The following is a 27,157-nucleotide window of genomic DNA, read 5'->3' as shown; positions in this document are numbered from 1 at the left end:
AGCTAATACGTAACTTTTCCATAGCTTTTATTCATATCTGATCAAAGTGTTCTCTTTATCACAGATATCGGTACAGACCCTAAATCATTGTAGCGCTGGTGTTATCCTGGCCTCATTTCCAGAGCTCAGTGCCACACCTGAGGTGCTTTAAAAGCGCTGCAGCTGGGCTGGCTCAGCCCTAATAGCAGTAATGGTCAGGGAGTGGTTGATTGTTTCACAGAGCCAGGCTCTTTCAACATCAAGCGGGGAGAAGCAGGCTCGCTGGTTCTTCATCAGGTAACGGAACCTTTTTAAGGCATAGTTAAAGGCTCTGCTCTGGAGAAACAGTATGCAAAGGCCTCTTACTATTTATTTGGACGGTTATAGGGATCCTAAACATGGACTAGGACCCCATTGTGCTAGGCTCCGTGTGAACACAGGCAGTCTCTGCCCTAAAGAACTAACCAAAAAAAGGCAGCTAAATATCAATCATAGCACATATGTTCTAGGCAAAAAAAGGTACCTAGAGTCACAATGGAGCTATCTTCAAGGGAAGGGTTTCCCTGTCCCTTCAACAGCTCTGCTGCCTTTGAGTGAGAACCAGCCGGACAAGGAGATAGTAAGAAAGCCTTCTGCTTACTGGTCAAGCCCCCTTCACTTTCTGCTGCGTCTACCTAGTGTTGCTTTATGTAAATAATTAGAGATGAGGTTTTGTGCTATTCTACACAGAGACACACCGGCTTTAAGTTAATCAGCGATTGTATGATATGAACTATCAGTTTGGGCTTGAGGTGGGCAGGCCATGGGGTCTGAACTCTCCCAATGGTCTGGGGAAGGCAGGAATTTGGAGTTAGAGATCTGGTTCTGCCCATTGTCAATCTAGAGGTTAGCTGCAGAGTTCAGATGTGGATCCCCTGCCAGCTTTGCCCAGAGTTTGGGGCAGCTCAGGTCTAGGGGTGGTGGTTTTGATCCATCTCAACAAAGGGGCTTTTTTTACAGCCCCTTTTCCATACTTTTCATTGGGATGAGGCACAGATCTGTCTGTACGGCTCTGGATATTGTGTGCAATCCCATCATTTAACCTGATGGAAGTCTTCAAATGAGGAAAACAGCACTGGCCAGAGCAGGGAGCTTGGGGTGAGGCATGACTGATTGTTTTCTCTATGACACCGTCTGTTTGTTCAGGTTCATCATGCAGCACGGCTGAAATCAGTAACAAACTGTAAGCAGGTGACAGGTACTAGCTAGCTTGAGGTTGCATCACAGGTACTAGGATACTGATACTTAGCACCTGCCACTTTTTATTTACTGTAGTGCCTAGAAGCCCCAACTGAAATCAAGGTGGCACAGTGCTAGGCACTGTACAAATATGTAGTAAAAGAGAGACTACCTCAAAGAGATTAAAATCTCAATAAGACAACCGCTGAGAGGGAAACAGATGCATAGTGAGGCAAAATGTCTTGCCCAAGGTTACACTTATATAATGCCTTACATTCTTCAAGGCATTTCACAATATTAACTAACCCCCCCACCCCACTCTTCTAGGTAATTAAGTATGATTGTTGTCCTCAGTTTTTTGATGGGGAAACTGAGGCACAGAACAGTTGCTGCTTCCCCAGGGATATACAGTGGGTCAGTGGTACTAGAACTCAGAGGTCATTGAATCCCAGTCCCCTGTGCCTTCATCCAGATCACACTGAACAAGTTCAATGTAGCCATGTTGCTTTGCAAGACCTGATACATTTTGCTTAATAACGTGAGTGTGACTGTTACGCAAGGGAAATAGCACATCTGACTCCAGACTCATAAAGAGAAGTCTTACCATCAACAGGATTTTAGATTTCTTTATTTTAGGACCTGATACTGGGATGTACCTCCTTAATGGAACTGAGCACCCTCTACTCCCACTGTCTTGGCTGGAAATGTGGGCTCTCGCTCCCTGGCAGGATCAGGATCTATACAACTTGTTTTCTTTACATTTGTTCTTTTTCTCTCAGTTTTGCATACAGTTCACCCCATCCATATGTACTAAGCAGCTGGCTGGTGCTTGCGCTAACAACCAAGGTGTGGCCAAGAATGCAAATATATTTTAAAATAGATAAGTGTGATTGTTCAAAAAAAAAAATTGGCAACACCCTGATTGGCTGGTACTGCTGCTCCATGCTGTGGAGTATGGTCTGGCCTTGTGGAAGCTCTGTCTTTGGAATGTTTTTACCTTGTGCATGTGTGCTGGGAATGTTCTTTGCTAATTGGTGCAGTATTTGTTTCTGAACATCTTTACCCTGATTTGGTCATTGTTTTCTGTCTTTTGGGGCCCCTTTGTGTATGCTGGTGCATTTTATTCATTAAATGTTCTATTAAAAGCTTTTAATATTTAATGTTTTTATGTTAGAAGGAAGGAGAGTTACAGACACAATTTAGTGCCATACTGGTGTGGATCCTCAATGGGACTCAGATGTAAAATAAACTGTCAGGATTTTGACTTTGATCTGTAAAGTCCCTTGCCTTGGCTCCTGGTCATCTAGTCATCTCTGACTAGTCACCTTCCTTCCCACCTACAAATGTGGCAGCTGGATCAACTGATCTCCTTACACTTAGTCCCTGCAAACTGAGGTAGCGCATTTTCAGTTTAGGGAGAGTGTATTGACTCCAGAATTCGCTCCAGCCATTAGGTAAATAGAGCCCAGGCCTCTGGCCATCGGAATGCAATTTAAAGCCCATTTACATAGTCAGGAGCATGTGGGTAAGGTGTATTTGTTATTTTCAATTGTTTAATTCTGGGCCTGGGTCCATATATTTGGTTGACATCGGTCCACCAGTTCTTGCATTGTTTCTAATTAGTTGTGTATGATTATGATGAGGGAAGTACATCAAATGCACAAATCTATTTTCCTTTAAAGCCTTTATGACTAAGTGTTGTAGTGGACTTGATCCTGTGAGGTGCAGCGTATTGAAAGTTGAGAGCACTCCATACCTCTGAGCCAGTGCTTACCACGGGGTGGGCCCTTAGTTCCTTATCTTTGTTGCTGCTGCTTATCTGTACTGCAGTAAATGTAGCTGCATAGGCAATCTGCTGTTTGCCTGTTGACATTTATCTATAATATTCAACCTATAAAATATTCATGCACACGGCTTTGATATCTGCAGGATTCGAATGCGAGAAGGACATATTTTAAAGGGGAGAATAATGAATCATCTGCAGTGTTTCAGACCCCTCAGGCAAAGGTTTTTTAAAGGTCAGTTAATTCAGTGTGTGACCTGTGTAAGGGATCTTGGGCATATAAGCAAAGTCAAAAATAACCCCTTGGAAGGTCAGAAAAAGCACATCTTTTGCACTAGGATAGCTCTGTATGTCATGGCAAATAACTGTATTGTGATAGGCAACACAAGAGGCTACCAAACACAATTCAGTAGAGGGAATCCTAGGACCAACAAGTCTGTGTAATGGATTCTTTACTCAGACCAGCCCTTGTGAACTACTCTCTGCTTGGGAGACTTTCCCTTTGTAAAACAGAAAGCCCATGTCTACCCGGGGGGAGGAGGGGGTCAAGTGGGGCAATTTGCCCCGGGCCCCACAGGGGCCCCCACGAGAATATAGTATTCTATGTATTGCAATTTTTTTATGGAAGGGGCCCCCGGAAATTGCTTTGCCCCAGGCCCCCTGAATCCTCTGGGCAGCCCTGTGTCTACCTTTATGAAAATATTTCAGATGAGATTTGTTGTCTAGGAATTAAATCTTGGCTTGCCAACAGGATGGACAATAGCACAAGAAATGTTTATATTTAAAACAGAGCCAGCAGTTCATATTGATCTGTTTTCAGGTTATTCGAGCTTTTGATTGGTCCCAGAACTAGGGATGAATTTCAGCTTGTCATATTGAACGTTCTCTCTGTGTCAGTGCAGGTAGAGAGGTTTATAGAGAGAGCCTTTATAAAGCTTCCTATTCAGATCTGATGTAGAATGCTTTTTTTTTTAAACATATAAATGAAGTATACCAGAGCAAATGTGAAAGCAAAGAATTCAGTGGTTCTGTGCAAATGAAACCCTGCTCAACTCCTCGCGGTTAACAAGGTTATGTGCATCCTATTTCACAAAGGGAGCGGAATGCTGCATTGGTAGAAAACAAATATTCCCTGTTGTCAAGGCAAAGGGAGCTAAATGCATTTAAAGCAGGAGCCAGTTTAGAAAAGAGAAGATTTCCAAACGGTCAAATACTCACTTTGCACATGCTCTGGATATTACAGTGATTTGCATCAAACTGTCGCCCCGCCCCCCAAATCTCTGCTCGGCTCCTGAAATCCATGCTGGTTAGATATTTTCACACAGGGAAATGCATGGGTCTTGTCTCCTGGATCATGGGGACTAAACAGGAGTGAAGGAAGCTTGAAGTGAAATGAGTTTTGCTTCTTTAACATGTTGCTGTCTGAGCATGACTCATGAGCTGCATTGGTGGTGGTTTGTGTGTGCTTTTTAACTAACAGGGATTTTTCTTTAACCCAGAACAAATGACAAATTTGCTAACCAATGTATCTGCATTGAGCAAGGTGCATACACCCTCCTGACTTCATCTGGCTGAGCCCAGATCCTGAAGTCCTGTAGTAGTTAAACTGGTTACACAGCAGAACATGCACATTCTGGTCCTGTACCCAGCAATGCCATCTTCAGCTTCACTGTACTCAGTTATTTGGGCAGAGGCTGTGAAAATGGGTGTGCGACAGAGATGAACCTGCCTGAATATCATGGAGACCGTCATGAACGGGAGCCAGCATGCCCACAAACACCATCATTAACCTACTTTTGTTTTGCTTCAGTTTGCAAAAAGGATGTAGGGTTCTGCTGGCAGCCTGAGTTCCTGGCAAACCTGTGTACTGAGAGGAGTTAGTTACAAATGGTCTTGAAACGGAACCAGAATTTCTGATCTGAGAGCCCCAAGTTTCAGGGGAACTCTGAATCCAAATGTGGATACGCTCTTTGCAAATGGCCTCTGATCTCAGGGTTTGATTCAGTGCTCCATGTCCAAGGTATCTGAGCTTTTGGCTGTTCGGTATCTGGATCCAAATCCTGCAGCTCAAACTCTCCTTTAGTTTGAAATGTGAAGGGCTTATTGCACCAAGGTCTTGTTTGATGGAGCTTTGATAGGGCGCATCACCAGAGCTGAGACTTGGCAGGAGGTTTTGCAGGGGAGGCGCATGCATGCACTTTTTTTGTTTGTTTCCATTTTACCAGAGTTTGCATTTCAGGGCTAAACCCTGACACTCAAAGCCAGACCTTCCAGGCTGTGCCTGGCCACGCTAGTGAGATTCCTGTAGCTTCCACCTGAAACCGCAAATCCTTCCCTTAGCTCCAGATCTTGGCCTAAGCTCCCTCTTATTTTAGTGTATGTTGGTTTTGTGAGGAAGCTCCAAACCACAGGTGCGTTGCCTGCTTTTGTGCTGTACCACGGATGCTTTGCTTGGATCTAGCCGGGCACAGTTGCAGTAGGGCATGCTGCATATTATTTAGCGACCATTTCCAGTGTGTCTGTTTGCTGACAGTGTAGACCAGTGGTCCCCAACGTGGTGCCTGTGGGTGCCATGGCACCCGCCAGGGCATTTATGTGCACCCGCCTACTGACAAGGGAGCCGGAGAACCCGCCACCGAGAAGCAGCAATGCCGACATGCTGCTGCTTCTCAGCGGTAACGCTTCTTGATGACGCCGGTTCTCGGTGGCGTTTCGGCCGCTGGTTGTCCGGCACCTGCCACACTCTTCTGGGAATATGAATATGCTATTGCAACAGAAAGGTTGGGGACCACTGGTGTAGACCATGAGCTTTTCTGCAGCCAGGTGAATGTTAAGGAAAAGCAGGAATTATTCTCCTCCAAAGGGAGCATGTGAACATTGGCAGATACAGGCCTGAACTTTAAACAGTGAATAAATATGTGCAGGGCCCATGGCATTAAAGCATGTTTTACATGTTTGACGCTACACAGCAGCACTATTCAGAAGGCCACAAGATCCTCTACTCTCACTAACGCACAAAGGGTGGAAGTGAACACACGTTAGGCAGACATAGTAAGTTGCTATGTAGGAAGGATTGGCCCCAAATGCAACCCTTAAGGTACTGTGCAATTCTGGTGCTGGGGTGCTGCCAAGCCCTCTCAGAGGTCCAGAGGGGCCCGGGCCACTTCCAGCTTTTGAGGCCCCTAGCCATAATAAAAATAAAAAATGACAACACATGAAAACAAAATAAGGCACCAAAAAAAGAGTGAGACATAATTTGAACATTTTTTTTATTTAACAAATGCTTTCCTAGCCTTTCTATGCAAATGCACTAGTTACTGAGGAAAAAGCTAGCTTTCGTGCAATGTCAGAGTTGATATTAAGCACGGCGAGCCCATTAAAACGCTCTTATCCCATAGTGGAATGGTGACAGTTCTTTACCTGCTTCAACACGTTGAAGGTGCGTTCACCTGAAGTCACTGATGCAGGCAAACTGACAAAAATATGCAATGCAATTGTGATATTAGGAAACACCCCAGAGAGTCCAAGTGCGAGTATTTCTTGAAGCAATTCCTTTGGCTTGCAATCCAATTTAGAGTTCATGGAAGATATTCGATTGAGGAGGAGGAACTTGTCACTGAGATCTTTTGGGAAGAAAACCTATGATGATGGCCAAGCTACCGAGTTAAGGCTCAACCAACCATATGAGGGTAATAATGAGGAATTCTCACACACAAATAATTCCTTAGTCAACTAGACATAAAACTATAAAGACACTAAAATTTAACAATTCTCTACCTTTCAACATGCACTTGATCCAGCACCAGTCATTAGTGGTTTGTTTATATAATCAGCTGATCTGATAGGACACATTCATCACAGTCTAATCTTGTGCCATCAGAACCGATATATTTTTTATTAATATTTATGAACATTTTTAACTCTTTTTAATATGACAAAATCTGTATTAGTTAACAAAAAAAATGTCTTTTACCAAATCACATCTCTTATTTTCTTAAATTTGCAGCTCTAAGCTGAGAGTGTGTGTCACATTTTGGTCTGATGGGGATGCGCATAAAAACAAGTTGCGAAACTTATCAAATGCCAAAAAAATTAACACGTGTCTAAATGTTAGGCCCCCTTAAAGCTTGAGGCCCAGGCCAAATGGCGCTCCTGGCCCTCCTCTGATTGGCCCTGGGTGCTGCATTGGTCAAGGTGTACGCGTGCCTGCAGATAGTTTGGGGGACCAGGGCGTACATTAATGCTGGGGCCATCCTCGTTTGGAAGCCCTTTGAGAAGATCAAGTCCAAACAGCGGCACTGTTTGCATCCTCTCTTTGGGGTTCCACTGATAGCTTTGATTATACCACATCAAGGTCAAGCTGTCTGTCAGTAGTAAGTTACTGTTATGGTATTACTTGATCACATCTATTGTTTTGTAATTTTTGTGGCTCTGCTGCATGATACCTTTTGGCAGTCAGGGCCGCCCAGAGGACCCGCTGCTGAAGTGCAGCCGGTCCCGCTTCCCCGCCCCAGCCCCAGCCTCAGCCTCCTCACCCGGAGCCTCAGCGAACAGCCGCAGCGTGCGGCCGGCGGGGCCTGAGCTCGCCCCACTCAGAACCGCGTGGTGAGGCGGGGCTGGGAGCGCCACGGCGGAGGAGCTGAGCTCAGCCTGGGGCTCCCAGCCCCGCCTCCCACGTGCCTCTGGGCGGGCGGGGCTGCGCTGAGGCTCCAGGAGAGGGGCGGAGGCGGGAGCCTCCGCTGTTCTCTTGGGGCCAGCCTGGGGCTCTGGGCGGCCCTGTTGGCAGTACGCTTTGGCATGGGGAAGGACTTAATTGAACCAGATTGAAAAAAGCGCTGCCTGCCTGTGAGAAGCCAGGAGATAGCAGCATGTGTGTGTAAGCAGAGTCAGGATGGGCCCTACCCTGACATCTGGTGGTACATTATGAGGAGTGGGCAAAGGAATTTTAGGAATGTGCATTTGCATTGGTAAACCCACTTCACTTAGCATAACACACAGCAGCATGGGAAGGTTATTTTCACACTGTGGAATCCCCAATTTCTTTGTTATTGGGGCAGGAAGGAAAAAAAGGGGCTGTTACCTTAATTATGTGAATGAGGAACTATGAGACTGCTTTATGACAGAAATGACTCAACCTACATTAAATAGTACTTGCCAGACAAGGGACAGGGGTTCCAAAACCCAGTGAAGGGAGAGAGGCTGGGGACTGGTGTGTGTACCTGATGGTATGGGCCCCTTTTGAGGGCCTGGAACACCAATTGCACTTCCTCCTCTCTCCACTGTTAAAGAGCAGAGCTAATTTTGAATCCTTTAGGAGTCCATCTAGAGGTTGCTGACCTGAATTCACGTTGGGCCATGTGGCAGTGGGGCTCTCCTACTACAAGTGGAAATCACTAGGAGCTGAAATCACTAAAAGAGCTAAGCTTACTAAGCTAAGATCACTGAGTGCTGTGTTAAGTAGTGGGAGAGCCTGAAGATCTATCACCAAGCAGCTGGCAGAGCGGAGCAGTCTGCAGCACGTTGGAGCAGCCCATGGAACAGTGAGCAGTGTGGAGCGGTTTGTGGGGGACGGCTGTCGTGGTTCACGGGTCTGCTGGAGGAGCGGCACAGCTGGTGGAGTGGAGCCAGTCGTGGTGAAGGCTGCAGCAGAACTCCACGGAGAAGCGGGGCAGTCGGCCCTGGCCCACGTAAGGTGTCCCTTAACACCCGACCCCCATTTCCACCCAGGCTGGGGGGGGGGTAAAACTCTGCAGATAAACTTTTGAACTCTGGGGTGGCACTGACCGGAGACTGAGACTTTTGGGTTGTTGGACTTTGGGGTGATTGGACTTAAGACCCTAAGGACAGTGCCAAATGTACGTGGAGGGGGGTTGTGCTTATGGTTTGTGTATAGTCCTGTGTGTGGTGTCTCTCCAACGTGCTGCCACAGTGTTTCCCTCCTTTCTTCAAAGGATGTTGCTACACTCAGACTTCAAGTATTGCCTCCTAGAGGCGCTGGTAGGTAAGTGTCCCAGGTCACTGGGTGGGGGCTCGAGCCGGTTTTGCATTGTGTTATTGAAACGGAACCCCTGGATACTGAACCCGGCCCTTGTTGCTGCCAACTCAGAGGGGCAGAAGGGTTACATTTTTGGGGGCTCGTCCGGGATCCCTGGGTCAGTACCCCTCGCAAGCACCTGTTGAGTGTTCCACTGTATTGGGAAACAATTATCTTTATATTTTGAGGGAATTACTGTTTGTATAATGGCTAATATGTTGGATTTGTTGGGCCCCAGTCCTGCAGCCCCTAGCTCAGGGGCGGCAGCCTCAGCCAATGATTGGGCACAAGCACTGGGGCATATATTGGAAAAGATTGTGTTGGCCTATGCTACATCAAACTCTTGTCGTAAGTTAAGGTTATTTGCTGGGGAAGAGGAGTTTGAACCCTGGTTGGAGCATACCACTGAAATGCTGTGATGTGAAGATGTCTAATAGAGAGCCTTAGTGGCCCAGCATTAGATGTACTTCGCACCCTGAAGCTCATTGACCCTAAGGTCAGTGTGAAGGACTGCCTAGAGGCCCTTGATAATACCTTTGGGAGCGTAGAGAGCCCTGAAGACAGTTACTGTAAATTCCTTGATTCCCGACAGGAAAGGGGTGAGAAAATTTCAGCCTATATACAGAGGCTGGAGAGACTGCTTCAGAGAGCTGTTATGAGGGAGCAGTGACTGCTGAGCAGATGGATCAGACCAGACTGGCTCAAGTTGTAAGAGGGACTCGGTATCAGAACCCGATCCTACTTCATCTCCGACTAAGAGAACGGCAGGATCATCCCCCAAGTTACTCCCAGCTGATAAAGGAGGTCAGGGAAGAGGAAGAAAGGCAGGCTGCCAGCGAGTGTTGGGAAGCCCAAACATTGGAACCAGCCAGCACAACGCCACTGCAAATGGCCAGTGTACTGATGGTGAGCACTACAGAGGAACTTGCCCAACAAATGCAGGTCCTGACAGAACGGATAGCTGAGCTGCAAAGCACCGTTGACCGAGCTAAGATTTCCAGGAATAAGGAGCCTCAGACTGTGACAATGGAGAAGTCAGTATCTAGAGCCACTGTCCCACCCCGGCGAAGGGGAAAGGGCAATTCTTTTGCTATCGGTGTGGTCAGGATGGGCACAGTGCTACTAACTGCGATAAGGAAGAGAACCCTCCTTAGTGGCTGAGGAGCAGTTGGGAGAGACCCAGTAGTGGCCAGAAGGTCTGGGGACAGAGACCACCTAGACCTACAGGATTTGAAGATTCCCAAAGAGACCGTCCAGCTGGGATCCCTGCAGGACTGATAGGGCCGAGCAGAGGTCATGGTGAGGATTGAAGGGGTGGAGTGTAAAGCCGTGCTTGACACTGGATCTCAAGTGACTATTATATTTCAGTCATTCTACCAACAGATGCTTAGGCACCTGCCTATACAGCCACTGACTGGCATTGGTCTGTGTGGCCTCAGCATGGATGAATACCCTTACCAAGGGTATGTCATAGTGCACCTGGAATTCCCAGAGGAGGTTGCTGGGGTAACGGAAGAGGTAGACACAGCTGCCTTAATATGCCCTGACCCTAAAGGGACCTCTGATGTGTCTGTGCTGATAGGGACCAACTCCAGTCTCTTCAAGGTGCTCGCGGATTACTGCAGACGACGGGCTGGGGACCAGTACCTGAGTACCCTGATGATCCATACGCTTTGTGCTGAAGCCTATAGGAAGATTGAGAGTGCTAAAACGGAGACATCTGAGCTACCGATTGGGGCACTGAAGTACATGGGCACAACCCCTTAGTAGTGCCCGCAAGGACAGAGCAAGAGGTGCTTGTCATGAGTACCAGGCTGAAAGGCAGTAAAGGGACATTAGCAATGATAGAGCAGCCAGTTGAAGGAGAGCTCCCGGAAGGAGTGCTGGTCCCCAGTGGAGTCATAACCCTACCTGCTGAAGCCCAGGAAAAGGTGACTATACTGATTGCTAATGAAACAAGTCGAGATGTTGTTGTGAAGCAAGGACAAAAGATAGCAGACCTCTTCGAGCCTGAATCAATTGTGAAACCCCAGTGCGAGACTCAAGTTCCGACAATAGACCCAGCAAAGTTTGACTTTGGAGATTCACCATTGTCGGAGGAGTGGAAAGATCGTCTGAGGAGGAAACTTTGTGAAAGACCCAAGGTGTTCTCACTGCATGAGTGGGATGTGGGATGTGCAAAAGGAGTAGAGCACAACATCAGACTACATGACTCCCGACCTTTCGAGAGAGATCTAGGAGGCTTGCTCTCTCCGAGATGGAAGATGTGCGACAACATCTTCAAGAGCTGGCTGCAAATGGCATCATTACAGAGTCCAGCTCATACGCCTCACCCATTGTGGTGGTCCGTAAAAAGAATGGGAAAATCCGGATGTGTATTGACTACACCCTGAACCGCCGTACAGTGGTTGATCAGTACACAATGCCTCGAGTCCAAGATGCTTTAGACTGTTTACTGGGAAGCCAGTGGTTCTCTGTGTTGGATCTTCGGAGTGGATACTACCAGATCCCTCTGGGTGAAGAAGATAAGGAGAAGACAGCCTTCATCTGCCCATTAGGGTTTTATCAGTTCGAACGCATGCCCCAAGGGATTTCTGGAGCACCTGCCACATTTCAACGTCTTATGGAGAAAGTTGTGGGAGACATGAATTTACTGCAAGTGTTAGTTTATTTGGATGACCTGATTGTGTTTGGAAGAACTTTGGAAGAGCATGAAGAAAGACTTCTTAAAGTGCTTGATAGGTTGGAGGATTATGGTTTGAAGCTTTCAATTGACAAATGCCAGTTCTGCAGGACCTCAGTGAAGTATGTGGGCCACATCGTGTCCCAAGAGGGTGTGAGTACTGATCCTGATAAAATAGAAGCCCTCACTACATGGCCACGTCCAAGCAACTACAGAGAACTCAAGACTTTCCTTGGGTTTAGTGGCTACTACCGCAGATTTGTAAAAAACTATGCTACAATTGTAAAACCCCTCAATGATCTTACCAGGGGATATCAGTCCAGCAAGAACAAATCTAAGACCAGGAATAAAAGGCCTTCCGTGCAGAGACACTATGGCCCCTTGAACCCTTTGGGCCACGGTGGAATGAGAGATGTGAAAAGGCTTTTCGAGAAATCATTACTTGCCTAACTCATGCCCCTGTCCTAGTCTTTGCTGACCCAAGCAAACCATTTATCCTGCATACAGATGCCAGTTTGGAGGGTCTGGGAGCAGTACTGTACCAGGAGGCGGAAGGCACGCGTAAACCTGTAGCCTTTGCCAGCCGAGGACTGTCTGATAGTGAAACACGCTATCCCACCCACAAGCTGGAGTTCTTGGCCTTGAAATGGGCCATCACTGAGAAATTTCGAGACTACTTGTATGGTGCTCAGTTCCAGGTGTGGACAGACAACAACCCACTGACTTATGTGTTAACAAGTGCTAAACTGGATGCTACAGGGCAAAGATGGGTGGCCGCTTTGGCTAGCTATGACTTCAGCATTCAATACCGATCAGGGAGAAGCAATGTAGATGCAGATGCATTGTCCAGGCGTCCACAAGCACCAGGAGTTGCTGTGATACCCACGGATGGAGTGAGAGCTATTTGCAGTGTGAGTCGCCGAGCCAGAGGCCCATGAGAGCCTTCATGGATGCGTTGCTGAAGCTTTGGGACTGCCCCCTGAATGCGTGCCTTCTGCTTCAGTGAACTATATTGCTTTGGACCAATCTCCCTTGCCCGTGCTCAATGCGGCTGACTGGCAGGAAGCCCAGCTGCAAGATATTGACATTCGTGATACGCTACTTGCCAAAAGGGAGGGGCGAGGCCCAGCTGCGGTTGTCCCACCTACCCCAGAGGGCAAACTACTATTGAGAGAATGGACCAAGCTAAAACTGATTCAGGAGTGCTACACCGTGTGACCACAGACCCTCTACAAAGGCAACGGAACCAACTAGTGCTGCCAAAAGAGTACAGAGGCCTGGCCATGAGGGCCCTGCATGATGACTTTGGACATTTAGGGATGGAGAGGACCCTGGAACTTATCCAAGTAGGTTCTATTGGCCCCGGATGGCTGAAGATGTTCGCAGGAAATGTGAGACCTGCGCTCGATGTGTTCAAAGGAAAACTCTGCCCACGAGGGCTGCATATCTGAAGAACATTACCAGCAACAAACCTCTGGAGCTGGTTTGCATTGATTTCTTGTCTTTAGAACTGGACAAGAGGAATATTGGGAACATTCTGGTCGTGACCGACCATTATACGCGATATGCGCAGGCATATCCCACACGTGATCAGAGGGCCACCACTGTCGCTCGGGTACTTTGGGAAAAATATTTCTCAGTTTATGGATTCCCAGCCCGGATACACTCGGATCAGGGACGAGACTTTGAGAGTCACCTTCTGAAGGAGGTGCTGAGGATAGCAGGAATTAAAAAGTCGAGGACAACGCCTTATCACCCGCAGGGTGACCCTCAGCCAGAGAGGTTCAACCAACCCTGTTAGATATGTTAGGGACTTTGCGGCCAGAGCAGAAGGCAACCTGGAGCCAACATGTTGCATTTCTGGTGCACGCCTACAACGCCACCAAGAATGATGCTACGGAGTCACCCCATATCTCTTGATGTTTGGGCGAGAACCAAGATTACCCATAGACCTGTGCTTTGGTGTATCAGAGGATGGCGATAGCTATGAAACCCATCAGCAATATGTATCCCGACTACGAGAAAAGCTGCGGGATGCTTACCACTTAGCTGCATCTGCAGCTCAGAAGAATGCAGATCGTAACAAACATCGATATGATGCAAGAGCTCCAGCCAGGGACAGAGTCCTGTTGCGAAATTTGGGTATTGCTGGCAAACACAAGATAGCTGACAGATGGAAGGCAATACCTTACTTGGTGATGGAAAAGCTAGGAGACCTGCCGGTCTACAAGATCAAACCTGAAGAGGGTCCAGGGCAGACAAAGACCGTGCATAGAAACCTTTTGCTCCCGGTGGGGGACTTGGTAGGCAGCCCTTATGAGATGGGCCACACCAGGGCAATTGGGCAGAACAAAGGTGCTGTACCAAAGCCACTTCCCAACGTGGACAGCCAACCCCTGCAGCTAACCCCTACTCAGCACATCTGAGAGTGAGTCTGAGGAGGAAGACACAACCATGGTGTATCCTAGGATGAAGACAAGATTGCAGTCTCGATCAGCTGAATCAAAAGAGACTACGTCCTCTTCCGCCCTAAACCCTATGGCAGAAGTATTTAGGCCCATTCCTGACACTCCTGAGCCACTGGTGGAACCCCCATGTAATGACTTACACAGATTATTGGACAGTGGCGACATACAGATGGAAGATGTCCCAAGCACCTTCGATCCTCCACGGTTAGAACTAGAAATGCAGGGGCCTATGCCAGTATCCGAGGGGAACTCACAGGAAACCTCCCCATCCGTCACTCAAGAGGATGTCCCCCCTACCACAGCAACAGAGTTTCTTCATAGGCGAGACAGAGTAATAAGACCAGTGAAACGGCTAACTTACGATGCACCTGGGATGATTAGTGAGGAGCCAATACCTTTAGCACACAGGTTTGTGAAAGCTAAGGTGGGCTATCTGAGGCCCTTTGGAGGGGACCAGTAAGTTGGTATAGTAGGGAATGTGATTTGTCGGGACGACAAATTCTCGGCTGGGGGGAGGATGTAAGCAGAGTCAGGATGAGCCCTACCCTGACATCTGGTGGTACATTATGAGGAGTGGGCAAAGGAATTTTAGGAATGTGCATTTGCATTGGTAAACCCACTTCACTTAGCATAACACACAGCAGCATGGGAAGGTTATTTTCACACTGTGGAATCCCCAATTTCTTTGTTATTGGGGCAGGAAGGAAAAAAAGGGGCTGTTACCTTAATTATGTGAATGAGGAACTATGAGACTGCTTTATGACAGAAATGACTCAACCTACATTAAATAGTACTTGCCAGACAAGGGACAGGGTTCCAAAACCCAGTGAAGGGAGAGAGGCTGGGGACTGGTGTGTGTACCTGATGGTATGGGCCCCTTTTGAGGGCCTGGAACACCAATTGCACTTCCTCCTCTCTCCACTGTTAAAGAGCAGAGCTAATTTTGAATCCTTTAGGAGTCCATCTAGAGGTTGCTGACCTGAATTCACGTTGGGCCATGTGGCAGTGGGGCTCTCCTACTACAAGTGGAAATCACTAGGAGCTGAAATCACTAAAAGAGCTAAGCTTACTAAGCTAAGATCACTGAGTGCTGTGTTAAGTAGTGGGAGAGCCTGAAGATCTATCACCAAGCAGCTGGCAGAGCGGAGCAGTCTGCAGCACGTTGGAGCAGCCCATGGAACAGTGAGCAGTGTGGAGCGGTTTGTGGGGGACGGCTGTCGTGGTTCACGGGTCTGCTGGAGGAGCGGCACAGCTGGTGGAGTGGAGCCAGTCGTGGTGAAGGCTGCAGCAGAACTCCACGGAGAAGCGGGGCAGTCGGCCCTGGCCCACGTAAGGTGTCCCTTAACACCATTTCCACCCAGGCTGGGGGGGGGGTAAAACTCTGCAGATAAACTTTTGAACTCTGGGGTGGCACTGACCGGAGACTGAGACTTTTGGGTTGTTGGACTTTGGGGTGATTGGACTTAAGACCCTAAGGACAGTGCCAAATGTACGTGGAGGTGGGTTTTTGCTTATGGTTTGTGTATAGTCCTGTTTGTGGTGTCTCTCCAACGTGATGCCACATTGTTTCCCTCCTTTATTAAAAGGATTTTGCTACACTCAGACTAAGTATTGCCTCCTAGAGGCGCGTCCCAGGTCACTGGGTGGTTTTGCATTGTGTTATTGAAACGGAACCCCTGGATACTGAACCCGGCCCTTGTTGCTGCCAACTCAGAGGGGCAGAAGGGTTACATGTGTGAACAAGCAGAGGGTGAGATGAACTCTGGCCAGGAACAGTCTTAGGGCCTGGCTTCACTGCTAAAAACGCTGTTTTTACCCAGGAGTAGCTCCGATGCAGTAGCTACCCTGAAGTAAAAGACGCAGCTTTTTTAGCAGTGAAGACAGAGTCCTTAGAGACTTGGGCTCAACTATACCCAGCCCTAGGTAGGTGTGTCAGGGGCTCAAAGATCCTTCCCCTCACAGCCCTGCATGGGAGTCGAGGCCTTGCATTTTGAGAGCACAAGGACTCCATGCAGTTAGTACCCACACTGTAATGGCACTAACCTCCCAAAGGGAGCAGGCCCAGCCATCCTCATGCAGGAGCAAGGGTACCATGCGCTTTTGGTGAGTGTGGCATGGCAGCCACATTCCCTGAGTCAGGCACAGTGTCTCCCAGTATTCCTGGGACTGTCCCTCTGCAGCTCCTTCCCCCATGAGCCACTGCAGAGAGCACTGAGAGAAATTTGGGCCCCGGTACATCATGTTTGCTGGGCTCCACCCCCTCCCATTTCACCCTAGTTAAGATATTTTGGGGGTTGCCCTGAACTTAGGGCCCCGATACAGTTGTTCTCTTTTCCTCTTGTCAGGCCTGCCGGTAGCTCTATTTCCCTTTGTGGTTTGTCCAAAGAGCCTAACTGATAATTTGCTCATGGGGAACAGGCGGCTTTTTTTTATGCCTGGTCAGTGTTGCAAGGTAAAAGAGCAGCATTGTGTGCCACGAGCATTCAAAAATCAGGAGTCCTGTGCAAAAAATCATGAGATTAGCTTCAAAATCATGAGAGATTTTAAAAATAATAAAAACGTTCGGGATCATTTTATTTGCATCTCTGGTTTCTGAACCCGTAGCGAGCAGTTAGTTCATGTTGTCAAGCTTTTTGCCAGCACCATGAAGGCTAGAAATGTTTCTTCAAATGAAAGCTGAGCTTCTTACATATTCACTTGAGTCTAGAAGCTGGAGCTTTAAGACAAAAACAACTATTGTATGAGATGGTAGCACTGAACCAGTAAAGAAAATGAAGAGGAGAAAACCTGTGTGTTTACTCCAGGAATCAGGCTGTGATAGGCTTTAACAATGGCACCGTACAGCATGGGTTTCAGCTACTGCTTGGATGTATGTGGCAAGGTCTGTACTCAGTGGCTGTGATGGGTTGTGTCTTGCAGGCGGATGGCCCAAAGCATCACTGGAATGTTGCTTGCTAGTTAAGTGTTGCAGGGGAAGCAGCACGAGTGCACAATATTTAGTTATTAGGTAGGTCAAAAAAAAGTCAAATTAAAAAACCAAAATAGATATGAAAAATCTTGAAAAATTTCTCACCAACTTAAAAGCAGTTTGTCTAATTTTGGACTAAGCTTTTTTACTCTGCACAATTTTAAGTGGAATTTCATGGAAGTTTACAAATAATTAATGTGTCTTATTTTGCAATGGGTCTTAAGGCCCCACAGTTTGGGGCGCAGAGGAACATTCAGGGGAGGAGGATGGGAGACGAGACACGTGCAGCAGGGCCTGCACCAGCCCCTACAGGAGCAAAGAGGAGCACCTCCCAGCCCAGCCTCTGCTCCACCTCCACCCCTAGCCACAGCTCTGCCCCCCAGGCCAGCTCCAATCTAGCCCCAGCTCTTCCCACATCCCCAGTTCTGCCCCCAGCTCTGCTGTCAGCCCAAGCTTCTCTGCTGAGCCAACTGTGCAGTAATTGAGGGGGGCATGGACAGACTCCATTACTGGTAAGGGTGTGTGCGCGACTTTTGGGCACCACTGCCTTAAGATCCTTGTAAATTACTATGGATTGCAACTCCATCAGTGGCCGCTAGAAATGAGACTTTCACATTTCTATGGCTTTGCTTCAGCCTGCTTGCAAACAGGTTAATTGTTGCTAATGTACACTTTTGATGAGTTCAGGGACTGTACAAAATACAGTACATGCATCTGTTACATTTCACATCTAGTTCAGTTTAAAAAGAAATAAAATAGAAGAGTATTAAAGATCTAATCCTGCAGAATTTACTCATGCAAAATTCTCATTAAGGTCAATGGGGCAAATTAATCCTTGGTCTGACTCCTCAAGTCAATTTGGCATTACACCACGGATGAATCTGGCCCAAGGAGAGTTTTGCATACGACTCAGGACAACACCTTATTGTCAGACTTAAAAGAGGAGAAATCGGATCCCAAAGTGATCATATGATCACCCTACCTGCTTCTCTATTACAGTTATGCTGCTTATGTCGTCATGGTTAAGAAAAAGGGAGAGAGTATTTCCGGCCAAGATTCAGTCTTCACTTTTGAGTGCCCAACTTGAGATACCTTTGTCTGATTCTGAGAGGGCAGATGCTCAGCGGTCTCTGAAAATCAAACCCCAAATTTGCTGTCTCCCCACATTACTAATCACACTTGAAAATCTTGGCCATCATACTGAGTTGTGAATTTCAAAATAAATCCAAACATTAACATGTGAAGGTAGGTTGTCGATGTGTGGGTACTGTGGTGGTGTGTGCAATGGAAATGCCTGTACATAAATATATTTTTGTAAGGGTGTGTTTTTAGAATTTGATTTACTTTGTTTTTTGAGAAATGGCTTTAAAATGTTTATTTTACAGAAAACATAAATGTCCTGCCCAAACTCCCATGCAATGCCCCTAATCCTTGAAATATTTTAAACTGTAGCTTGAGGAGAAAGGTCATTAATGACTTGTTACAAAGCCCATTGGATCAAACCTAGAGGTTTAATTGGTTTTGAACTTTGCACCAAGGCCATTTCCTGGTTGTGAATAACAAGTTATGATCACAGGTGGATGGAAATATCAGATTAATAAATACTAAGTGAAGTCAAATTATTTGACCGCTTTGTGTTTCCTGAAGTGCTTACATGGAAATAGCTAATGAGTTAATAATTAATGGGTGCATTGAAACAGGGTAGTTAAGCACCACGCTTCCCAACTGGGTCATGATCCTGCACCTGTTGAAATCAGTGGTAAAACCGAGGCACTTGGCACAGAATGGAACCCGTTTGCACTGAGACCACAGAGACCCAAATAAGTGCGCAAAGTTATAGGAGTGTGATTTGCAGTGTGCGCCATGGGAGGTTGGTTTTGAAAAGCCCTTTGGGGCTGTTGTATTATCCTGTACATCTGGGTCTGGTGCAGAGCAAATGCCTTTTGAACAGTGTTTGCTGAAGTGGGTTCTCCACTCGTGTAAGGAGCTGTTGTTACGCTAATGAGCTGGAAAAGCTTCATGAGAAAACGATGCGAAATATTTGTCCAGTCCATTCATCTGAAAGAATTGTTAATTTGTGGCTGCTCAGTGACCACCTGGAGCTGCCGTAGTAGCAAGTCCAAGAAGTAACTTACTGCATTACAGGAACGGAAAGCAGGAATGGGCCAACCAGCAATGTTTGTGGGAGTTTGGATCCAGATTTTTGTGTCTGGCTCATTTATAATCAAAATATGTTCAGTGCCAATGATTTGTCCACTGTGTCTAGCAACAGTATCTGAGATTCCTAAGTTATACAGGACTGTGACTGTGCACAGGGATATTCAGCTCTTGGTTAGATATCACAATGATAAGTGCCTTGTGTACCTAATATAGTATCAGACTCTTAGAAACACACTGATGCCTGATGTGCAGCTACTTATTACTTCAAATGTAGGGTGACCAGATGTCCCGATTTTATAGGGACAGTCATGGTATTTGGGGCTTTTTCTTATATAGGTGCCTATTACCTCCCACCCCCATCCTGATTTTTTACTCTTGCTATCTGGTCACCCTACTTCAAATGTGATGAGAAGAGAGAAAATGAGACTAGAATGATAATAGAACTGAACCGCTTCATGATGGCTGGTTAAAAAGCAGCATGGCCTTTGTATGAAGCCGCAGCACTATCTCTGTAATGTGTGTGTGTGTCTGTCTCTCATGCACATGCAGCTGATTTGACAGAGTGTTTCCTCCCTGCACCAAATGATCACTTTGGGAAGCAGAATCTCTTGGGAGGAAGTGAAGTGGTTTGACATGATAGGAGGAGACAGTTTTCTTAGTCCAGTGCTGAGTCAGAGCTGGGAGGGAAGGGGGAGATCTCACAGCAGCAGAAGGCAAGAGAATAACCCTTTAATTTTTTGTGTCTGGGGGACAGCGTTTGGACCATTTAGTATCAGACAAGAGTTGATAATAAAGGGTCCGAAGAGTCCATCTGGGACATAAACAAATCCGTGTGATGGATTCTGTATGTTTCTATTTGCTTTCTGTGGCCTGTACATACGCACAAGGCTCAAGCACAACACGCCACCTGCTTCTGCAGTGCATGAAATGACCCCTAACTTAGCCACGTGAGTAGTGTGACCAATTAGGTCATTAGCTGTTGTACACAAGTCTGTTGCAATGAGCATCAGATATCAATGCTTGTAAGAGATCTCGGTGTGAGGAATGCGTATCTATTGCATGCCCAGATTTTGTGCCATTGAGATTGCCGTGCCTAGTTGCACATCTGGTGTCTCCCCATGACCTCCAGCAGAATGATGGGGTCAGGCCAGAGGTCCTCCCAGCCTGCTTACATTGACCTGATTCTGAGTTGTCTGTGGGTGGCAAAAGGCTGCTTGGTGCACCCAGCTTCTAAAACCACTGGAAACATGTAACCTCCCTGGAGGCCCTTTGCAGCTGGCTGGTGCACGTCCCATTGACATTGCTAATTGCTGCAGTGCACCCCCACGGCGGCTGTTTGAAAAGCTGAAACAGGAGTGTGAAGCGGGGAGGAAGGGGAAGAGGCTGTGTCTGTGATAGTCCACGGATGCTGGCGCTGTTCCCCAAGGCAGTACCTGTGTGGAGATGCAGGCAGTGGAACGTGTGCAAAGTCAGCCTTGCTCAGCTCTTCCTGCTTGCGCGGCTGCCTCGCCAATGAATAAACCGTTTCAGAAATATAGGCCAGTGCCTCATAACCGTCACCATCCCTGGCTTGGGTATGGAAAACAAGCCCAGCTCTATCGGTGGTTAAAACTGCTGTACACAGCCATGCACTGAAATCAGTAGGGTTTCTCTGGATCTGCACTGGGGAAACTGGGAGCAGTGTCTTGCCCCAGGAATGTATAAATGGTTATGTAAGTGGACCACACATTATTGAATATTTAAATTCACAAACACCATGACATGGTAAATATTTGCATGGAGTTAAAATGTAGCAACACTAGATATTTTGGATGGTCTCCAAATACAACAGAACAGTTACTGAGACAAGTAAGTGACTGATTTAGTTTTCTCTTACATTTTTTGGTGGATCATGTCTCCTTGATCTGCATTCAGCTTTCCTCCCTCCCCCCTCGCACACAGCAGGGAGCCCAGCTCGGCACAGTTCTTCCTCCTAAGACTTTGCCCGAGGAGGGGAGGGGGATTGAGGCTGGAGGGAGCTATGGGGATGACATGTTGTCCCATTCTCCCCCGCCCTGAGCACTACAGGTAATTCCCAGAAAAATTAATGATGATTTAAGTCATGTCTACACTTACAAACTTACAGTGGCACAGCTGTACCGATAGAGCTGTGCTGCTGTAAGAGCACTTGTGTAGCTGCATTATGCTGATGTAATAAAACCAGCTCGGCAAGTGGCAGTAGCTATGTCAGTGGGAGAAGCTCTCCTGCTAACATAAGTGTCCACACCAGCGCTTAGGTCGGTGTAACTTATATCACTCGGGGGGTGGCTTATTCACACGCCTGAGTGACGTACGTTACACCGACATTACTCTTAGTGTAGACCTAGCCTAAGGCTGTGGAGTCTTTCTTTAGGAGAGCTTGCAGAAGAAGCAGTGGTGCCATGCTGCCTGTGCTGGGTGGTGAGTCAGGGCAAGAGGTCCCAGAGCTGGTGCAAAAGCACATGGGTGTCATGCGTGTGGAGGTTAACTCCTGCGGCTCCTCCCAAGTCCACAGTCTCTGGCCATTCCCCAAAAGGTGACCACCCCTCTAAGCTCCCCAGAATAATGTGGGGGAAAACTGAGCAGTGCCTGCCCTTTGGCCCCTCACCCAGGAGGGTGACCTCTGGTCCCCTGATACTTTGATGATTTTGATTGTGTTCAATCCTAGATTTAGCAGGGTCCCATCTAGCTCTTCCCTCCCTTCCCCATCTTGAAGGAATGGTCAATACCCTGTGCCTGCCCATGACTTCCTTCTCCTCTCTGGATCCCTCCAGAACAGCAGGCTGCTGACCATCTCACTGCTCATGGGCCACCCCGTCTGCATAGGGAGATTCTCCTCCCAATCCCCCTCATACTGTAGGTTGAGTAGCTAAGTGCATTTGGAACTGTCCCATACTCCTGCATAGGAAGGGGGTGGATTGCTAGGGGGAAGTCCATTTAATGTCCAACCTAGCTTCCTTCTCCTCTCTGGATCCCTCCAGAACACCCCATTAGGCTGCCTACTGCTCCCCAACCAGAGAGGGCCAGGCAGGCTATTGCTGCTTCATCCTACCTGAGCCAAACTCCTCCTCTTCCAGCAGGGCTGGCTCAGTGCCTGACCACATAAGGATGAAAGCTTGTTCTGTCCAGCAGCGAGGTAGGCACTGCCTTTCCCTGCTGCTTCAGAGGGGCTGTGGGTCCCTCAGGTCGCTCTAGGAATGCATTCATCAACATCTGCAACAGGGAAGATGTCTCTATGTGCTTATCAAGATCAGATAAGCTCTCCAAAGGAAGAAGCGTCCCCAAAGCTATCAGAACCTAAATATCATTTCGCTCTCCAAAATTTCAGTGCTCACGTAACCCATTCCTTTCCCCGTGGACTCAGGTTAGGAATGATCTGCATTATGATAAGCCCTCGAGCAAGGGGCATATCCTTATGCGTACTGCTCTGTTGTCTATCTCCCAGCCACCGGCCTCCCCCGCCTGTAACCACAGCACCATCCTGGACCCTGAGTTCTCCTAGATCTGCCTGTTATCACTTCCTCAACACTGCCCATATCAGCCACTGATTTGACTCCACCTTTGCTCAAGTCCTCATCTGTGCCAGTGTCTCCCCTCGCCTTCAAGATAGCAGCTCCCTTTTCTCTCTGGCCTGCCCAAGCATCAGCGGTCCAGATTCCAGCATGTTCCCAGGGCTGGATTTCTAATTAGGCGCAGTAGGCATGGTCCTAGGGGTGCCTTACATCTCTCAAACGGTGCAACAGAAAGCTCAGCTGTAGGCAGGGGGGCGCTGAAGGTGCTGTGCCTAAGGGCATGTAAGGTGTAAATCTGGCCCTGCATGTTTCCAATATTGTCCCAGCAGTGTCCCAACTTTTATCTAGAGGGGGACCAGCTTTAGGGGAAAAGCGTTGTTCAGGCTCCATGATGCAGTCAAACCCTGGCCTCTCTCCCGCAGCTACCAGCAAAGGAGCCAGTTTTGAGCCATTCCTTTCATTCTTTACTCAGGTCAAACTCCCAATAAGGAAATCAGGCCTCAGCACAGTATTTTGTTCTGGGAACTGGATAGAGATCATCAAACTCTTCGGGGCAGGAACGCTCTCTTTGGAGGCATATCTACAGCGCTTAGCACAATGGGCCCCAATCTCCATTACAGTCTCTAGTTCAGTAGCTCTCAACCTTTCCAGACTACTGTACCCCCTTGCAGGAGTCTGATTTGTCTTGCATACCCTCAAGTTTCACCTCACTTACTACTTGCTTACAAAATCAGACATAAAAATACGGACGTGTCACAACACACTAGTAAAAACTGCTGACTTTCTCATTTCTACCATATAAATATAAATCAATTGGAATATAAATATTGTACTTACATATCAGTGTATAGTACATAGAGCACTATGAACAAGTCATTGGCTGTATGACATTCTAGTTTGTACTGACTTCAGTAGTGCTTTTTATGTAGCCTGTTGTAAAACTAGGCAGATATCTAGATGGGTTGATGTACCCCCTGGGAGACTGCTCCCTGGTTGAGAACCACTGGTCTAGTTTATACTGTAGTAGCAACAACAAAAGCACCAGTTTCCTGCCACACACAGTTTGTAGTTTTACCTGACTCTGTGGGGCAGGTTGGGATACAGCAAGTTGAAAAACACTGTACAAAATGCAGCCATCTAGTGATTCAAATGGAAAGCTCTGATGCATTGGCCCAGAAATAGCCAGTTCCTGGTTAGAAATCTCTTACATTTTTCATTTATCCTATGGGTGTGGCTCTAAACCCTGCCTAGTGACTGTAAAATCAGACTTCCTATCTGACTAATGCTGAATCCAGCTTATCTTGATATGACTGAGCATTTACATTTCCTGGAGCATGCAGGGCATACAGAGCATGCTTATGCAGGCAGCCCCATATGGTCCACTCTTAGGAACTACTCATCAAATGAAAAAAATATCCTAGAAAACAAGTCGTCTTTTCCTACCCGATTTCAGCAGCCAGGCACAAACATTGCATGCGTGACAGCAGAGAATGGATACTATATCTGGGAAGCAGGGCTCCCAAAGTGTTCTGATTTTAAAAATCTAGCATGTCCCTGCGTGAACAAGGCACCTGGCAGTGCTGTGTTGATAGAGGTGTATTCCGTAAGGGTGGAAATGGAGACTTGATCAAATTATCTTGCTTTACTCAGAACTCTTGCCGTTAGCACTATAAATTTAATAGGCCCAGGAAATTGAATTCTTCAAGATTTTTCTGCTTTCTTGTGAAAGTTAAGTATCCCAGCAGGAGGAATGTCTTGTTAGTCCATGCTAACTAGAGATTAGTCACTAGAGTGAAACACCAAGAAAGACCAAAGAGAAATTGCTGAAGAGTTACTAGAGGAAACGAGAGAAAGCCTGTTCACTCCTATCTGTAAACTCAGTGCTATGATACACAGGGCCGGCTCCAGACCCCAGCGCGCCAAGCAGGCGCGTGGGGCGGCATTGTCGGGGCAGGGCGGCATTTGGCTCCGGCGGACCTTCCGCAGTCATGCCTGCGGGAGGTCCACCGGAGCCCGGGACGAGCAGACCTGCCGCAGGCATGACTGTGGCGGGCGCGCTGGCCCCGCAGACACTTCTGCCCCGGCCGCGAGACCGGGGAAGGGCGGTGAAGCGCGCCGCCCTGCTTGGGGTGCCGTAATTTATAGAGCCGCCCCTGATGATACATTCCTGAGATTTCGCTCCAGTGTATTTGTAGATGCTACTTTATCCCTAGTGCAGTACCATGCTCCTAACAGGGCCTGGATTTTGGGAGCAGACTGATTGGCTGAGGATGGGTGCAATTCTGAGACAAGCTCCATATGGTCAGGCTTCATTAAATAAACTGAGTCTCAATGGCTAACAGCAGCTATCAAAATTTGGGATTGGTTTACACAGGGGCAACTGACTCCATGTTTGTCCACACACCCCCAGCCAGAGGAGCTGACTCCTAGGCAGGCTGCTGACCATCTCACTGGGCCACCCCGTCTGCATAGGGAGATTCTCCTCCCAATCCCCCTCATACTGTAGGTTGAGTAGCTAAGTGCATTTGGAACTGTCCCATACTCCTGCATAGGAAGGGGGTGGATTGCTAGGGGGAAGTCCATTTCATGTCCAACCTAGCAGTAGGCAGCCTAATGGGGTGTTCTGGAGGGATCCAGAGAGGAGAAGGAAGCTAGGTTGGACATGAAATGGGTAAGAAGCACTTACACAGCGGGGCATGGGCTGACTGAAAGCCCAGCTCAGTCACAGGTGGAGGAAGGAGGGTAATTCCCATAGTAGGAAATGGTGAAGAAGCTGGTGATGTCTGATCTCTGAAAAACAAATCCACGGAGAAGGAAAAGCAGCTTCAGAAGGTTCATGCTGAAATCTCTTGCTACCTTCCAGACAGTGAGGCTGTACGGTGCTTTACAGAGAACGCCTTAGGTCTGTGCTCACAGCTTAGTATTTGGGGCTCATTGAGGCATCTTTCGTGTCATTTTCAGAATTGATGTGCATCAACTTTATTATACTGTAGTAACATCCAGTGGCCCCAGTAAGGATCAGGGCCCGTTCTGATGGGGCCCATACAGACACCACACCTACAACCAAGACAGAATAAGCAAAGGGGTAGTTTTAAAATGAGGAAATTGGGCTGTTTGTTTAAGTTGGATAGATGCGTGTACGTGAACTTTGGGTGTATAAATTTAGCTCACTTTACTGTGGTCTCTTCTGCAGTTCTCCCTCCCCATGTTGATTGACTGCTTCTAAGTAGACACCACCAGCTGTTTCGGCTTTTGCAGCCAGGACTTTATTTAAGTGCCCTCTAGTGGACATTTTGGGTGTGTTTAGTGTTTTTTGTTTTTCTTTTAAAAGATGCTTAACGTGCTAGCATCATAGAAATGAAGACAGCATGCACTGACTTGGTCTCTCTTGTGTCGTGTTATATAAAGAAATGGTGAACAATGGTAAACTAAGTGTAGGCCCTGCACAAGGGGTATTAAGCTTATTACTGGGATTGGGTAGGCAAATCCCCTTCTCCCTTCATATATGCTTTTTAGGAACAGCTCGTATTGGAACAAACAGAGCCCTGGGATGACTGAGTTACGTCAGAGATGAACTTATGAAACTTAAGAGCTCAGTCTGTTTAGCTAATCAAAAAGAATATTGAGAGGTGACTTAATTACAGTGTATAAGTATCTTCATGGGGAGAAAATACCCTGGTGCTAAAGGGCTCTTTATTCTAGCAGAGAAAAGTATAAAAAAACCCGAGTGGCTGGAAGCTGAAGCCAAATTCAAATTAGAAATGTATACACAATTTTTTAACAGGGAGGGTAATTAACCATGGGAACTAATTACCAAGGGAAGTGGGGGATTCTCCATCTCTTGATGTCTTCAGATCAAGATTGGATGCCTTTCTGGAAGTTATGCTTTAGTCAAACAAGTTATTGGTCTCAATACCGAGGTCACTGGGAGAATGCAGGCTGTTAACAAATTAAGAGAATTCTTCTGAAATCAGCAAGATGAAATTCAGTAAAGACAAGTGCAGAATATACTTAGGAAGAAAAAACAAATTCATAACTACAAAATGGGAAATAACTGGCTAGGTAGTCCTACTGCTAAAAAGGATCCGGGGATGAGAGTTGATCACAAATTGAACACGAGTCAGCAATGTGGTGCAGCTGTGAAAAGGCTGGGGTGTACTAACAGAAGTGTTGTATGTAAGACCTGGGATGTAACTCTCTCACGCTACGTGACACTGGTGAGGTCTCAACTGGAGTACGGTGTCCAGTTCTGGGCGCCACACTTTGGGAATGATGTGGAGAAACTAGAGAGAGATCAGAGGAGAGCAACAATGTTGATAAAAGCTTTAGAAAAA

At 47.2% G+C, this 27,157-nt stretch overlaps 1 long non-coding RNA gene across 1 annotated transcript in view; it reads left to right on the top strand.

The window, feature by feature from the left end:
* Positions 1–236: 236 nt before the first annotated feature.
* The window catches only part of LOC120402968, a 63,517-nt gene continuing 36,596 nt past the window's right edge, over positions 237–27,157 (top strand). Inside the window, exon 1 of the long non-coding RNA XR_005597391.1 lies at positions 237–276. This is a non-coding gene — a long non-coding RNA (uncharacterized LOC120402968). The remainder of the gene's footprint in view (positions 277–27,157) is intronic.

The sequence above is a fragment of the Mauremys reevesii genome, linkage group 4 (genome assembly GCF_016161935.1).
Source record: "Mauremys reevesii isolate NIE-2019 linkage group 4, ASM1616193v1, whole genome shotgun sequence".
Lineage (NCBI taxonomy): Eukaryota > Metazoa > Chordata > Testudines > Geoemydidae > Mauremys > Mauremys reevesii.
The sequence above is the reverse complement of the archived record's forward strand: the minus strand, read 5'-3'. Positions and strand labels throughout refer to the sequence as shown.